A 16186-nucleotide genomic window follows, 5' to 3' on the forward strand; every position below is an offset into this window, starting at 1 on the left:
GAGATGGGCTGGAGCTCAGGGTGATGCTCTGCTTGTTTTTGGACGTTGTGCAAACCTTTAATACATTATTTTGAAGTCTTGATATTAAATGTAATGTTCTTTCAAAGCGACTTCTTGGAAAAACTTGCAGTGCAATTCCGTTCTGTGCTGGATTTTTAGTAGATTTTTTTTAAAAAATACCGTATTAAATTAAAGATATACACTTAACTTCATAATATTTTTTGTTGACACTGCTGAACTTCTCTAGATAGAGCCTTGCATGTTGTAATAACATTCACAGACAAAAGCAGGCATTTAATTAACATTGGGAACCTGAAGCGCTGTGCCAGTTCCGCAGAGTGAAAAGTTAAGACCATCTTCAGAAATGCGTGTTGCAGAAATAAACGGGGGAAGATCCTGCCTCTGGGATCTGCTCAGTTCCCTTGTGGTGGCTCAGAGGAGTGTAAATCGTATACTAGCTGCAACAGCTATACTTTGGGGCTTTTGCCAGAGGAAGAGCAGCTTTATTCTGCGTCGGGAAGAGAATGCCAGAGATTTGTTGATTAGCAGAGGGAGCATTGCCCGATGCAGCTGATGCAGTGGCATCAGCAGATGATTAATCCCAAGTACCCTTTGACCAAGTCTAATACTCATAGTCCTGCAAAAAGAGCAGCGAGGTTTTGATTTGACATATTTGGTGGTACGAACTTTAATAGGTAGGTGGAAGATAGCTTATCTTTACCTAATTGTTTATGAAATTCAGGTATGAAAGGGTGTGGAAAGCAGTGCTGAGGTCGGTCTGGTCCGCTGATGGGCAAGGCGAGGGGCTGGTGAGCACCAGTGCAGCGCGGGCAGCGTCGCTGCAAGGTGCTTTCTGAATCAAACTCTGAATTTGGAGGTAGGCTTTTTTTGAGAGGAGGATGGAAATTAAAATATCAGGCTATGAACTAATAGTTTAACATTTGGCTGAGTCTTTATCACCTTCCTCCCCCAACTCTTGACTCTTGTTAGATTGCTCATAATTTCAGTCTCGGTGATCTGCCTCTTTCTCTGTTGTCGTTTTGTAAGAATGGCGAGGTGAGTGTGACTGAAAACACAGAATATGCACTAATATTTCCTGTGCCACATCAGATCACCAAAATGACTAAAGAACATCCTGAACGCTAAAATTCTCAGCACATATTTTCTGTCAACACTAACGCTGAAGTGGGATTGCCCCAGCCAATCAGACGTGGGGAAAACACAGACTTACTGACCCAGAAAGAGCCGCATTTCCCAATTTTTGCAGCATCCCCGCTCTGATTGGCAAGGAAAGGTGGTCAGAGTCGGGATCCGCAGCAGTACGGTGCTTAGAAACCCCAAAGATGCTGCAGGCACCGCGATGCGCGTGCTGCCAGAGCCAGCGCGTAGTCCTGAGGGCAGTAGCCACAGGAAGCAGGCGTTGTGCCAAGGCTCGGCTGAATATCGCTGTGCTTTGCTGATGGAAATCATTCATGCCGCTTGGCAGCGGCTGGTGCCATAGTATCTGTATCTGGGCTTGTAATGCCCGGAGTCCATCGATGACTGCTCACAAAAAAAAGGTGTACATAAAGTTTGTAGGGTTTGCCCAGTGCTGGGCTCCTCGCAGCAGCTCTGCAAGCTCCTGTAGCAGCTTGGTCTCCAGGAGCATCCCAGTGGGGACGGGCTGTGTGGGACAGGGTTTGGCCCGAAGAGGAACCTCGGGCTCGTGGAGCTATAGCATGCAGGGCCTGAGCAGTTCCCAGTTCCCCATCTCCTGGCTTCCCTTCTCCATTCCCTTCTGGTGGACAGCGGGTTTGGGTGCTCCAAGCTGTCCCTGCTTCCCTCCCAAACCTTCGAGCACGTCTCGGTGCGGTCACCCTTGCATCCTCACCGCGGGGCATGGCCATCTTCATGGCTTGCTGGGAGCACGGACAGACAGACGGACGGACGGGGCCGTTCCCCTGAGCAGGAAGGTGCCAGCTGCACCCTACCCGGGGGCGTCGCGGGTGGCAGCCTCTCCTGGTGAAACAGCCTCAGGTGGCTGTTGGACCTCATGTCTGCATTATTATTACTATATATATGTATCTTTAATTTATATTTTAACCAACATTAGATTAATGATTTCAGTTCCTGGAAATTTCTACTTGGGATTTGGTTGTAAGAGCTGGATGTCCAGAAGATGAATTCATCCTTTTGGAGTGCGGATAGACTGTTGCTGTTTTATAATCATCGACAGGGGCTGTAAGGAGCAAGGAAGGATGCAGTAAAATACAGCGGTGCTGACAGGGTAGAAGCAGTGCATCTTCTTGCTGTTTGATATTTTGATAGAAACCTTTTATCACTTTAAAAACTGGCTGTGCATCAATGTGATATGTTAAAAACAGAAGTAGGAAACTGCAGCCTTTTAATTTTTGCCATTTGAACCCTCTTACCTTGGATGAATGCAGCGTGTAAATTACAGTTCCCATGAGGTAAAAATCAGTCAAATGCTACTTAACCTTTACTCCGCCGTGTTTCGTGTTATGTTGGTGCTTAAGAGAGAACGAGCATACACCTTCATCTCGCTACTGCGTGAAATCGGCCCTCAGGTTCCAGTAAGGGCACAAAATTTCTTCAAATTCTGGTTCGAGGAGACCAAAATGCTGCGTTCTTAGAGGTCGTACAGCAGAGGTGGTTTCAGACCTCCTGCGTGCCCTCCCTAGGTGAGGAGCTCGCAGAGGAGGATTTCACTGCACACGGCTGCAGCTGGTGCTCCCCTGGCACGTACCTGGCGTGCTCAGCCAGCATCCCGGCGACGTTCATCAGGGTTTCCACTGTAACTGATTTATTTGCGGGGCTGGTTGTGCTGGGTGTTCGTACCTTGGGTAGACATTGTCTCCTGCAAAAGATGTTTTTTTATTTGTTGCAGGCAAAACTGCTCAGCTATTCAGGTGGTTTAATACAGAAAGTGACTTCTTTCCCTGATAATTTCCAAGTAAAAGAACCAGAAATCTCTTGGTGTCGAGACTTGACATGCAAAATACCCGACCAGAACCCGCCGTATTTCAGAGAAAATACATTCTTTGACTTGTGTGTTTGAATCAGGTTTGCGGTCCTCAGTGAAGTTTGTGCCTAAGTCTACACTTAAGTAATTTACTAAACGATATTTGTGTGAGTAAAAAAAACTTTCTTTGGCACTATTTAAGGATGCTTAACTCTTCTACTTCTGAAAGAGCAATTTTTTTGTAATAAAAAGAAGAAAAATTTAAAATGTTTTCCCAGTGAACGTTTTCATTTAAAAAAAAAAAAAAGTGAAAAAGAAAATTGGGGAAACGAGAACTATTATTCTCAAAATAACTGACTTCAGCGTCTGCACAATATTTGCATTCTGTTAATTCAAGGGCTCCTGCAAAATAAGAAAAAATAAAAGAAATTATCTCTTCATTGGTGAGCTGTGATGATTACAGTGGAAACAGATGTGCTGCTGCTGCCTGAGCTCGGGCTCGCAGAAGACTGTCTCTAGCCAAACAGTAGCTGAGCAAGAGCCCTGCTTAAACTCCCACCCCAACACCCCTCGTTTTGCTCACCTATGCATGTTGGAGGCTTCAAAGTCTAATTGAAGTATTTAAAAGTAATATCTTTAACACATGCGTTTCCTCTTTTTAAGAAAAAAAAAAAAAGAAAAAAGTAATGGAAAAAGGAAATTAAATTCTCTCTAACATTAGATGGTTGGAACAGCTACAGTGAAGGAAAATGCAGAAGTTGGCATGGTTTGTAGTGCTACAAACCAGTTGGCTACACTGGATATCTTACATATTTAATTATGTACCTTTGATACCAAATAGAAATACTATTACATTTCACACTGAACAGGGACAAACAAATTTAAGACATTTATTGCGTATGTTCAGTATTGCAACATAGAAGCTCGTGGAGGAAGTTTTTGCTTTAAACAAGCTTAGTTTTAATCATAGGATTTGGTTCTGTGTACATGAATCACTGTGTTTATTTTAATTCCCTTTTTGCTCATTCCGAAGGCAGAATTCCTGCTCGTGTTGATGACTGGGAATCTGCAGGTGTTCACCTGAGCAGAAAACGAGTAAAAATGGAGGAAAGGGCATGAGAATTGTTTTTAGCTCTTCGTGTGTTACAGGCTAGGAGCAAGGAGAGAGAAGTGTGCTGGGTTGCATTTCTCCTCCCCAGTCTTTGTATGCTTCGGACAGTTCTTGCAAACAGCCCGGCTGGTGTATTTTATCCCAAATATGGAGCGAGAGGGTTGATCAAACCAGATGCTCCTTCAGTCCAGAAACTTTTTGTTGTGGCCAGAAAAAAAAAAAATAGGAGGGGAAAATAGGAGAGGAGGGAAGGGACTCAGAAATCCTGGAGAGTATACTCATATAACCCTCAGGGAACAGCACTGAGATCGGTATTCTTACTCGTAGAACTGAGAAGACAAGCTAAAATTAAATGTAAATAGTTCTGAAGCACTTTGATTTAAAGAGGTTTAGCTGAATGTGAGTTCCATTTAAAAAACAAAACAAAATAAAAATGCTTGTAAAGTTCGCATTTTCAGGGTTTTTGTTAGAAGCAAAAGTCTAGCAGACTCCACGTGGTCTTCAGATGTGTAAATAATGAAACTACAAAGCATTACTTTCTCTTGTGGACAGTCCCTAATTTTCCCCCAACCTCTCCAAAAGCTCAAACAAGAATAGAAAGAAGTTTCAAATGTGAAAAAATGAAACTTGGTATTTATTGATGCTTCAAATGTGAAAACACAGAGCAATATGGGGAAGTAGCTGGCTCCGGGATAGAGCCTTTTATTTCGAGGTCAGCAGTTCAGCTAACCCCCTCCTAGCAGCAAGGATAAACCATGGCCACGTTCAGCCAGGCTGGTACCTTTACAGCCCGAGTCCTGTCCTGGGTAGAATTGGCACACTGGGAGGGGGGGACACCAGATGATGCTCGTGCCAGCGATCGTAATAAAGGACACTAGTTATGGGAGACTTGTAATCCTGGAGAAAAGGCGGCAGCTGATGGAGGGATGGGTACCCAGAGGCTGGAGTTCTCCTCCATGACTGCTGTCTGTCCTTGCTGCATTTCTGATGACACTTGCAAATGAAAAGGCAACGATAGCAGTGGGGGGTGATGGGCTCTGTGAGGAGAAGACATGGTCTGAAAGTGCGCTGCACTGGGAATCGAGTGCTCCAGGTTCCCTGTGAAACTGCGCTTGTAAGCTTACTGAAGGTTTTAAGAACCTCTCATTGGTGATGATGTAAGAGCATAAAGCATTTCTGGATGAAGAACTGTCAGTGGATTTTTTTTTTTTTGAAAGGAGCTATACAAGGAAAAATATTCTTGATTTTTGTTTGTGGCATGTCTGAAAATAACCCTGCAGTGGGAAGACTACTTTAAGCACAGAGCAGCGATGAAGTGAACAAGTTTACTTGCATTGTTTTTCTCTCGTAAACATTTTGTTCTCTTTTGTTTGCTGGAGCACCTTCCAGCTGGGATGGTTTGTATGCACGGGCTAGATAGAAGAGAAGTTGGGAAATCATTTGCCCTTCTGATCTGTGTAATCAGCAACAGCGACATATTGCAATATTGGTATGACATGGCTTTAGGTGCTTTAGTAATGTAAATGAGGCCAGTAACATGAGCTCACTGTATTTTTCAAATATGCTTATTTTCTCTAGCAGTTTCCGAAGTATTACACATAAGCCCAGCTATGCAGCTGGACTGGAAATGCCTTCTGGAGTTCTGCAGTTGATGGTGTTTTTTGTATGTTAGAAAGCTGAGAAACTATTAATAATGCACCCCATATGAAGGAATAAGTAAACGAACATTTTAAAAGCCTTTTGATGGCTTAGAGAGGAAAGTTACAGGGAGAAAATTCCAAGTTCTGCTGCAGGGGCTGCACTCCTAGGCAGATGTGTGCAGCCACGTTTGTACAGTAAATGCAACAACCCTTGAACATCTTGGTTATTTTGGGAGAATGTTCAGACAATACATCAGTCTAGTTTTGAAACAGCTTCAAACATTTTACCACTGAAACCTCTAAAGCAAATGTTACAGAACATGCAGCTTGTCTGTTTATCTTCTCGAAGACTATGTGAAGTCATATGTGAAAAGCGATAAGAATCGCAGCATCTCCTTTGGTTGCTCAACATGAGAAGCTGATGAAGAGACAGTCATCTATAAGACATTCTTCAGAAAAGCTGCATAACAGAGAGGTTTGCTGGTCTGTGTCTGTGGAGAAATGAAGGTGTGCTCGTGGCCCAGGTAGGCAGGCCTGGTGTCCGAGGGCCCTCCTCCAGCTTAGCCAGCAGGCCCTGGTGCCCGCAGCTCCCTGGGCAGTGGGAACCAAATGTGCGGGCTTGCTTTCTCTCATTTTTGAAGAAATTTTCAATGCAAAATAAAAAAAGTTTACCACAGGGTAAAGAAAAGCTAATACTTCTCACAAAGGCTAAAGGCCCTGTGCTTGTGAATTGGTTTTTATGGATGAAGTGGGTTCTGCAGAAACCCCGTGACAGAGCCCGGCAACAGGGGCCCAAGTCACGATTGCTGCTCAGTGCTGTTCCACCAGGGAGGTCATTTTCTAGGGGGCTGCAGGGGTTCGGTGAATTCAAGTGGCAACAAGTTCCTCCATAATTTGTTTCTCCTGTCCCTTTTGGAGTCATGAAGCATTGTTTGGTGACAAACTCGCTTCACTCCTCCTGTGAAGGTATAAGTACTGAAGTTGTGAAGAAAAAACATGTAAAGCACTTTTCATAACAGAAACACAGAAAACAAATGTTGTGTGCTTGTGTGTGAGCGAAGCTGAGGACAGGATTGAAGCGGGAAGCTTTGCTCCCTTTCCTGAGGCAGGGAGCAGGGTTTCTCCCTCCCCTGTGATGCCCTGAAGGGCTTCCCGGCGCACCCCGTGGGTGGGAAGCAGAGGGCATTTTGGCCTTCGGGGGACCCACGACCAGGCCCGAGCCTGCAACCCAATTCCCTCACCTGGTATAACGACAAGTGGCTCCTTCCCAAATGGAAAGCTTGGTTTTCTTTGCTTTTTAAGTACCAATTTGAAACAGGTAGGTGATGGTATGGGTTCGTCACCAGACATACCGCTTCTTGAAACTTTCAGAGAAGCGGCTTATAAAATATTTCAATACTGACAACAATGTTGTTTTTTTACTATTATTATTTAAGCTAAAACAAAACAGTGGAACCAATTTCAAGTTGTCTTTAGTGCTGCTCCGCTCACACTTTTGGAGATGGTGAGAGCCTGGCCTGCGGAGGGGCGGCCGGCCAGGAGGGGCACGGGGCTCGTGGCCCTGATGGGGAGAAGGACAAGGAACATGTGGGGGTTCTCCAAGGAGAGCATTAAATCAGGGGTATGAGCAATGGGATGTGTACAGGCAGCGTGGAAAGTGTCAAGCAAAGCGAGTGTAGCGAGACAGCTAATTCCTGTGGGAGCATCCAGGTGACTGTGAGCCTTTTCCTTATGGCTTAACCACTGTAGTACACTAGGGCCAACGTGAAGTGCTTGCATGGGGTTTAACTTTTTTTTCTTTTTCTGGGACTGTTTCGCTGGTGTTTATGATCTGACAGCAGTAATGAGTCACTGTATCAAAGTCGCGGCCAGGAAAGGGAAAAAAATCGTGTAGACCGCGTGCTGAATGTTGTGGACTGATGCTGAGTACGGCAACAGAAATAAATGCTGCATGGCTAGCGGTGTGAGATTTGGCTCTGTACCTGTATTCTCACAGCATACATGCTTTCAAATATCTTAATGAGTAAGATGATCTATTATTATTTCATTTGTAGGAGTAAAATGAAAAAAAAAATTCTCATGATCTTACCCACGTGTTGAATTCTGTAGTAACCTCCAAAATGATGGGTTGAGGATAGAGGAATGTTTTTCAGCTTCTGAAGTTCTGAAGTATTGCGCTAGACCTATGATTTACAAGGAGAGATGTCTTTATTTCTTGGTGGCATCATTGTGAATGTGGTCACTGTCTTCTCCACTTAAGCCCTGTGTTGACAACCAGCTGGCAAAAGTGGATTCAGAATTGGTAAGAATACGCCCAGGTGTTACAGGCTTCTCTCATTCCTTTGTCCATATTTAATCTAATCTCAAATCAAATTGATACTATTGATTAGACTCCTTTTAAACGCATACAGGTTACTCAATGTGTGGCAAAATGTTATTCTCCTCCTGTGTGAGTGAAGCATAAAAGGTGAAGGTATACAATTAATTTGCCTGCACTTTCTTGAAAATTGTATGCTGGATTTCTGTGAACACACTGTATGGAACAATATTTCAAGCAAATTATTGTTATTTACTGTGGATTTTGCCTGAATATTTAAAGTCAACAATTATGCTTCCTTTTGGTGCATAATGGCTTTTTATTTTTAGAAACCTAGCCAATTCTTTCTCCGAGTTGCGCCCCTAATACCAATCTTCAGAAAGCATTAAACACTGCCCAGGGTGCACCTTCGTGGCTCTGTTGTCTTACTGCCCCAAGGGCTGTAGATGTTAAGTTCAGTGTTGACGAATCTGGTGGCAAGTTGCAGGTCCGGCTCCCCGCTTGCCGTTTATAGCTGCCGCAGGAGCGTTACAAACAATCTGCTATAGATCCCAGCACAGGCAGCGATGCCCTCCTGCCCTCCCCACAGATGCTCAGAAAGAAAAGCCCGAGGTCTTTACAACATGCTGCTTTTTGGGGACCCCTTTCAGAATTCAGTGAAGTGCCACCCATAGGATGGTGCTTGGCAGAGCTTTATGGGTGGTTCTCAGAAACCAGAAAGGCCAGTGCAGGCGGGATCCTCCTGTTCATCATCTGTCTTGCCCTCATGTGTGACTCTTTTCAAACCTGAGGATGTTGGTATCCAAGAAGTGGGTGCCTACATGAGGCAGGAACCCCAGTGGCAGCCACCTCCACTTAGGCATCGCACGGGCTGGTGCTGTCCTCTCAAGCCCCCCACCATGGGGGCTGCCTTTCTGTGGGGTTGTCGGGGAGGTCGTCCCTTGGCCCTTTTCAAGAGAGAAGACATGAGGCAGAGGGCTGTTAAATATGTGTGTCCGTGATAAGGGATGACTTATCTGCTTGGTATGGACGATCACTTAACTGCTGGTTCGTTTATGCTTTTGTTAAATCCATTAATAGGTAGAATTGTCTCTCCGGAGGAGAGAATGTCCTTGATTCTTTACATTGGATTAGACAGGCAAACCTTGAGGTAGTCTTGTCTTTATTTCTTGATTACAGTTTTATAATTAAAATTGCAGTTTCCTTCCTGTAAAAAGAGTTCCTTTTAACACGAGCTCTGAGCTCCTTCTCTTCTCCTGATGTGCAGAAAACTGTGTTCATGGTGAACCGCAAAACAAGGTTCGGTAAGTGAAATCTTTTCTACCTGGAGATCCGATCTGTTTGTCAGAAACTCGTTTTCAGGGCAAGGCGTGGAGTGTCAGATAGTCCAGGTGTCTCAAAAAAGCTCAAGGAGTGTTGCAAATCAACAAGTAAGAAATAAGTGCTGTCTTGAAAGACCTTGGGTTTCGGTTCCCTTTTGAAGAAGGGTAAAAGAGTATGTGCAAGGTTGAAAAATGTCAGAGCAGTTACCTGTATCAGCAAGTAAATTGGAAGCTGGTGGTGACAAGGCAGTCAAGGAGGCATGGCAGGTGCTGCCCGGGTGCAATGTAATTTACCTGACCTGCCCGTTGGGCTCACCGGGCGGTTTCAGCCATGAGGTGGGACTTGGTAAGCAGGGAGCAGACTTTTTGTGAGAACAAGACCTTCCTCTGGATTCCTCGTCAGAGCCTGGAGGTGTTACAAGAGTCAGTTGCTTTTCCTGGCTGCTTCTGCAGAAAACAAGAGGCAGTACCTGGGCGTTGGGTCAGGGTGGAGGAGCTTGGGCAGGGCCTTCTTGGAGCTCAGTAGAGTGTCTTGTGCAGGCTGTGCGACGCTCCTGGAGGGCCTTGAACACCTTCATTTCCTACTTCTTTATTTAGCCGTGTTTGAGAAAGCTCCAGCATCTGGGAGGAGCAAGCTGGGGCAGTGTAGTTATCCTTTCCTCCCTGCAGGAGAGTGCGAAAAAACAATAAAATAATGGAAATGTGGGGCAGGCCAGGGAAGGCTACGGACCTGGCTGTGCTCCTGGGCCAGTACCTTCTTGTGAGACAGCCAGTCTGGGTCTGATCCATCTTTGGTTTCCTGAGGTAAAGGCAAAAACGCAGCTCTTCAGAGGGGTAATGTTAAAGTGTTTTGAGTAGAAGATTCATAAATAATTTATTTTTCTGTGAGTTAAAGGTATCTGCAAGCAGGCTTTCCTTACCTGCGTATATGTATGCCCTTAATTGATGGCCATGGCATTTCTTAACATCCTCCACAGCTTTCACTTGTAGGTCATTCAGGCCAGGCCAAGTGAAAATCTGTCTTGTCACCTTCTGAATGTGCATAAATCTAAACAAGAGGTCCCCATAACCTTTATTCAGGATAAAAATTCAGCCCGTGTTTTCCTGCAGAGGCACATTTGTAACCACTTTGTTAGTAACTTCAAGCCGTTTGTCTTGAAATCTTCCTGTTTTGTCCAGCAGTGACTGTTTGCTCACTTTTCTCCAGACAAGACGTTTGTAGGTGTCTCAGAAGAGGCAGTTTGATCAATTCTCCCCTGCTTTCATACACTATTGGCTTTAGTTAAGTTTGCAAAAAAAAAAGAAAGGAAATGTAGGGGGGCAAAAAGGCAAAGCCAGGGGTAAAGCATTCCCTCCTTCTTTGCCCCTCATGGTTTAGGTCCAAGGCATTGGGAGAGCAATTCCTCAGTGCCTTTCCTTCCTCTTTGTCCTGGAGCAGTGGGAGATGTCCTGCCTAGGTGCTCTGCCCACAGCAATGGGTGTTGCAAGTGCACCCGATTGCCTCCTCGGCAGCTCCCAGGTAGACAGCAGTAAGTGCCACGGCTGTCACACCATTGAATTTCTTTTTTTTTTTTTTCCTCTCCCCTTTTTCTCTCCCATCTTGCCTCAATCCTTTTATCTCAGCCTTGTGATCGCCTCTTGCCAAGTGTTGGGACAGCAGGATCCCTATGAAGGAAGGGTTAATGTTGTTTGTTTGTAGAAAAAGGGTGGGGAGTGCTGCAGCTAGGCTGAGATGAAAGGTACCACCGGGAAGTGGTTTTCTTGGCTGGGGAAGGTAGAAATGCTTTTAGCCTTGTGACCCAGTTGACTGGCTCCAAGCTCCATGCTGCTGCGAGGTAGCGAGCCCAAGGGCAAGGGCTTATTCTGTGGCTTTCGTCTGGAAGAGCTTTCCAGGAGCTAGCATATAATTTTCACTTAAAGGCTTGTCTTCATTGTTCACACGAAGAAAGTCCCTTTGTTCTGGCCCTTTTGTGCACAGTCCTCCTCTGAAGTTTCCCTGCAGTGCCTGGCCAGGGCCGCTCATTTCCCCGTGGGCATGTGGACAGCGGTGTAAAACTTGCAGGATTTGAAGTTTCTCTCTGAATACGAATAATTATTTTTGCCTCACCAAGTATCATGCAATGTCACATATTCTTCTTTCTTTGGACAGAGGCTAAAGTTTTTCTCTCTTGGACTCTACAAGTTTCCAGTTCTGAATGTGTTTTCACTGCGCAGCACTCATGCCAACGCAAAGCGGGGAAGAGCACCTGGAGCACCAACTCGGAGCTTTTTGGAGGTGTAGGAATTGAACTGGGTCTTCTGACTTGAGTGTGTGCTGTCAGGGCTCCTGTAGCTCTTGTATCCAGCCTGTACCAGGGTATTATTTAATCTGGGATGCATCTCAGTCATTTGTGGGATGTTCCATCCCTGGAAGTGCTCAAGGCCACCTGGTGGGGCTTTGGGCAGCCTGACCTGGTGGGACGTGTCCCTGCCCATGGCAGGGAAGCTGGAACCAGCTGGTCTGTGAAGGTCCTTCCAACCCAAACCATTCTGTGGTTCAAAGCCTCTCTGCTGTATGATAGCCTACTGTGAGAGGGATGGATTTGGTGGTAACCTTGATTCCTCCGGATCCTATCAGCAAGCTGCCTTTAGCCTTTCAGCGTGAATTTTGCCTGCTGGAGATACCTCAGCCAGGTGAGGAGTGGAGCGGTGCTCACCAGGATGACGGCTAAAAGTAGGTGAGGTTTTGTAGTCACAGTTAACAGGAAACGGTGGAGACTGTAACAAACCAAGAACGAAAGCAGGAGTGGGTGTTTGGATATCTTGAGAGATGGTTTTCCTTTGTCGGGATGAGGGGGTGGGGAATACACCGGGCAGCAGAAGATTCAGAGATTGAGAGATAAACTTTCCAGAATGGCAACTGCACAAATTTGGGGCATCGCAGCTCTGGCTGGCGTAGAAGAGCTCGTGTGATGGTACTTTGGGTTAATTCAGTGCTCCACAATGAGAGTCACAGTGCATTAAGTGAAGCCTATAGGGAAATCTGTCCCAAAAGCACTCTCCAGACTTGAGCTAAAAAGGTAACGACATGTTGGAGCTGTGCAGCCTGATTTTGGTCCCTCTTGATGTGTGAATGTGCCAGCAACCAAGCTGGTTTAAGTGACACCTTTTTTTGGAGTAAGCTCTTAAATATCCCATGTTTTATATTTTAATCGTTTTTAGGAAACTCCTAAATCATAGAAGGATAATTTCTATCTGTGGCATACTGGTTTCCAAGCTATAAAGGGTACAGAGATGGGTTTCCTAATTTCTTTCCAATCCCAAAGTTTCTTCCTCACTTTTTCTTTGCTAGTGTAAATGTTCTTCTGTGAGGTCTTTTGATAACATGGTATGTACTTACCTCTCAGAAAGAATCACTTTTATGAAAAGTCTAAAAAAAAATAAATATTATAATCAGCAAAGCATCATAAATAACTTTTATGTCTAAATCAAGCTATTAAAAGCTTTTTTATTTTTAAGTAGATGGGGGAATAAAATAGCTGCATAGTTCATAAAGTGGTATACTATTACTGCCTGCTGTGCCCATGAATTATGCCAGCTTTTTACACTTGTGAAGTAAAAAGCGGATTAGAACTGTGATCAATGTATTATCCTATATTTCTTATTGTGCATTATATTTCCTTTTTGAGAACCTTTGTAGACTAAATGGCTACTAATGACATAATTACAATTGTTTGTCACCACCATAATGTGTGATTTCCTATCTCATCATGAAGATGTAAGTTAGATAAAGGAGGAGTTTTGGCAGGAAGACAAAGTGCAGTGATTTATTAAAGACCAGATGTGGTTGTTAAAAGCTTTTCTGCAGAAGGCTCAATTGAGTGATGTGAAATAGGAACGAAAGCTCTGAACACCACAGTCAGTGGTTCTTGGTGTGAGTGACACAGTTGCTCAGAGGAGCATGACAAATTAGCTGCATGTTTTATTGTTGTGTACAAATTTATGTTTGAATTTAAACAGCATAAAAAGTTCAAAATTGCTCGTGCCATTAAAATGGATGTTTAAAGGAAATAATTATGCTGAAATGTAGTGGATGACTTGAAAACCTCAAATTCCATGAAAACAGCTCAAGATCTTAAGTCAAAAAACCTCAGGTTTTTGAAAGAAGAAGGGTTACTGAGGCGATTGACGACAACAAAAGGAAGCATGGCGGAGTATTAATAAGCCCTGTTTTGATACGGGGAAGATATCAGTGCGGAGCAGCGTAACTCCATCACAGCTGAGCTGAGGACCAGGCTGTGTCCATCCATCTGCCCGTGCTGGTCCTGCGGGCGTCCTTCCATGCCGGGCGGCTGCCCCGAGCAAGGAGCAGCGCACAGGCAGCCGCCGAGCACAGCGTTTGTGTTGCGCGCTGGCTGCGGGGAAGTGAGGGGCAAAGCCTAAGAAAGGGCAATTAGGGAGCAAATAATTTGTTCTTCAGCTCTGAACTTTTGCACCGAGCGGTTCGGATGTGTTTTCAGAGGAGCTGTGGCCAGCCCCTGTCCCGCGGGAGCCTTGTCGCAATGCTTTTCCCAGTCCTTGCACAGCACCGTCCCCGGCTTTCCTCGTCCCCGTGTTTGTTGTGCGCTCGCCCGTGGCTCTGCTCAGCCCTTTTGGGGCTGCCCTTGGTCTGTTTGCAACCGAAGGGCTGCTGCTTGCGTGTGTGTGGCAGATCTAGCACTGCTAATTATTACTAGTGATTAGCCCTATTAATAGTCAAGGGGTTTTCTTGTGAAGAGAGAGGGCATCTGAAGGCAGGAGAAGACTTTGCCTTGTTGTGTGTTGCTCTCAGATATTATCCCGCTCTGAACCCACAGCAGTCACGTTATCCAGGCCAGGGTATGGAAGGACACTTTTAAAACTGCTTTTTCCTGTATTTATTTTTGGGGTCTTTACACTTGTTTTGACCTTCCTTTGTCTTGCTTGAGATACCTAGACATCACAAGTGGTTGATACGGGGTGGGGAGGGAAGAAGAGAAGTGTTCAGAGAACAGCCCCTGATAAACATCTGAAACGCTTCTGTGCAATTTTTGTGGTCTGGGAATTCTGCTGAAATTTCTTGAAATCAGTGTTATTTGAAGGGTCTGGTGCTGCTGTGGCTTAGGCACTTTCCTGGTTTTGCAGCTTACCGTGATGTTGGTTTCCACCAAATTCAGAACAGCGCAGGAGGGCTGAAAAGAATATGGAAATAAAATAAAGCATAGCCCAGCCTTTTTGTGAGTCTCATCAGATTTTGGCCTAAGATTTCTTTTATTTTTTTAATCAGTATTTTATCTGAACTGGTAAGCCCATCCCCTTTTATGAATAGAGTTTAAGCTAACTTTGAATTTCCTGCCTTCCTGTTTAATCCAGACCTTTATCATTGCTAGCAGGCTAGGAAAAATCCTATTGTCTCAAAGTCTGGGATGACCAAAAGTCCGGTTTGGACACGACCGATTTAATGACTTAAAAGCAGCATTTTTCAGATGAATTTTTGCTTTCCCTGTACTTTGTTTCTTTTCTCCTGCTCCCAGCACAGTCAGCATGTCATTATTTTCCATATGACAAGCACCTTTTTTTTTTTTTTTCCCTGCATCCTCTTTAAGCCCCTCTCGCTTTCCTCTCCCCCAGAAGCGCGTTGGGTTCCTACAGGCGTCGCAGATGCAGTGTCAGAGGTTGGTTCCAGCCGTGGAGAGCCTTGGCGTTGGTTCTCCTCTGGTGCACGGCAGTCAGAACAAGGGGTCTGGAGACGGGGGGGCCAAGGCAGCGTCGTGCAGAGGGAACTGGTCGTTCGGAGGCTCCAGCAGGAGCTTCCCGGTGGAACAGGAATGTTCGCTCCTGGAGTGCTGCCTGGTATCTGCAGGGTGGATGGATAAACTTAGGCAGGATGTCCCGGGGCCTCTTGTATGAACTCCAAATCTCAAAAACTTCAGCAGTTATGCAAAAAAAGATTAATTTTATGGCAGTTGGTCTCTTTCAGTGTTACAGAACTTCCACCTTTATTTCACCTGATGTGAGAGGAGATCCTAAAGAGCTGCGAGTGGGAGGAGCGGGGCCGTCACAGAGCATCGCAGGCACCGCTCCCATTTTTAACCCAGAATAATAACTGCGTAATAGGATTAATAAGCTGGGATGAGAGGTACTCTTCTGGGGCAAAATTTCCCTTAGAAAGGTCACCTGTAGTATTCTCACTGTGTGTTTTTGCTTGTTTTGATGCCCACTTCTGTGAATTTGGTAACATGCGTTATATGTAGAGCTTCTCAGCCGTGCTGAAGTGATTCTGTATAATTTGTATTCATTGTTAATTTTAGTAACTGTGCTGAGATTTGAATTACGCTAATCAACTTTTCTTGTAATTTGTATAATTTACATACTGTACACATACTGCAAATGCAGGACTCTGATGCAAAACAAAGTTTAATTAGTGTAACAGGGCTACATCAGCTTTCCAACTGATTGATTTCTGAGCGTGGCAGAGATCTGTGGCAGCACCTTGGAGCACTAAAATGTCCGGCATTAGCTGGGATGCCCTTCGGGTTTGCGATGAGTAGAACCGGGCCATGTATTCATAACCAGCACTGTTAATTCATCTGTTGAACGTGGTTCCCCAAAGGTTTGACTTGTGCATGAAGAGACACTGAGAAGTTTACAGATGTCTTGGTTCCTCCGGTTGCTTGTGTAGCTTCCTGTGGATAGGGGCAGGGCTGGGGATGCTTCACCGGTGTTCACGCTCGGCTCCTGTCCCAAACCCACCTGCGTGCCCGCTGAGCTGCCCTCCTGAGGGACTCGGGTGGCCACTGATGTTCAAGCTGTGAACAGTGCCTGGTTTTGGAGAAA

The 16186-nt window shown here is 45.1% G+C and overlaps 1 protein-coding gene across 17 annotated transcripts in view; it reads left to right on the top strand.

Annotated features, from left to right (window-relative positions):
• FOXP1 (forkhead box P1) overlaps window positions 1–16186 on the top strand; it is a 370718-nt gene that overhangs the window by 89400 nt on the left and 265132 nt on the right. Inside the window, exon 1 of one of the 17 annotated variants that reach the window (XM_050712855.1) lies at window positions 9249–9334. The exons of the other annotated variants lie outside the window; for them this stretch is intronic. The gene's annotated coding sequence lies outside the window, so the exon portion shown is untranslated. Of the gene's footprint in view, window positions 1–9248; window positions 9335–16186 lie in introns of those variants that run through there. 17 annotated transcript variants of the gene reach the window in all.

This window comes from Cygnus atratus, chromosome 10 (genome assembly GCF_013377495.2).
Source record: "Cygnus atratus isolate AKBS03 ecotype Queensland, Australia chromosome 10, CAtr_DNAZoo_HiC_assembly, whole genome shotgun sequence".
In the NCBI taxonomy this organism is placed as follows: Eukaryota; Metazoa; Chordata; class Aves; order Anseriformes; family Anatidae; genus Cygnus; species Cygnus atratus.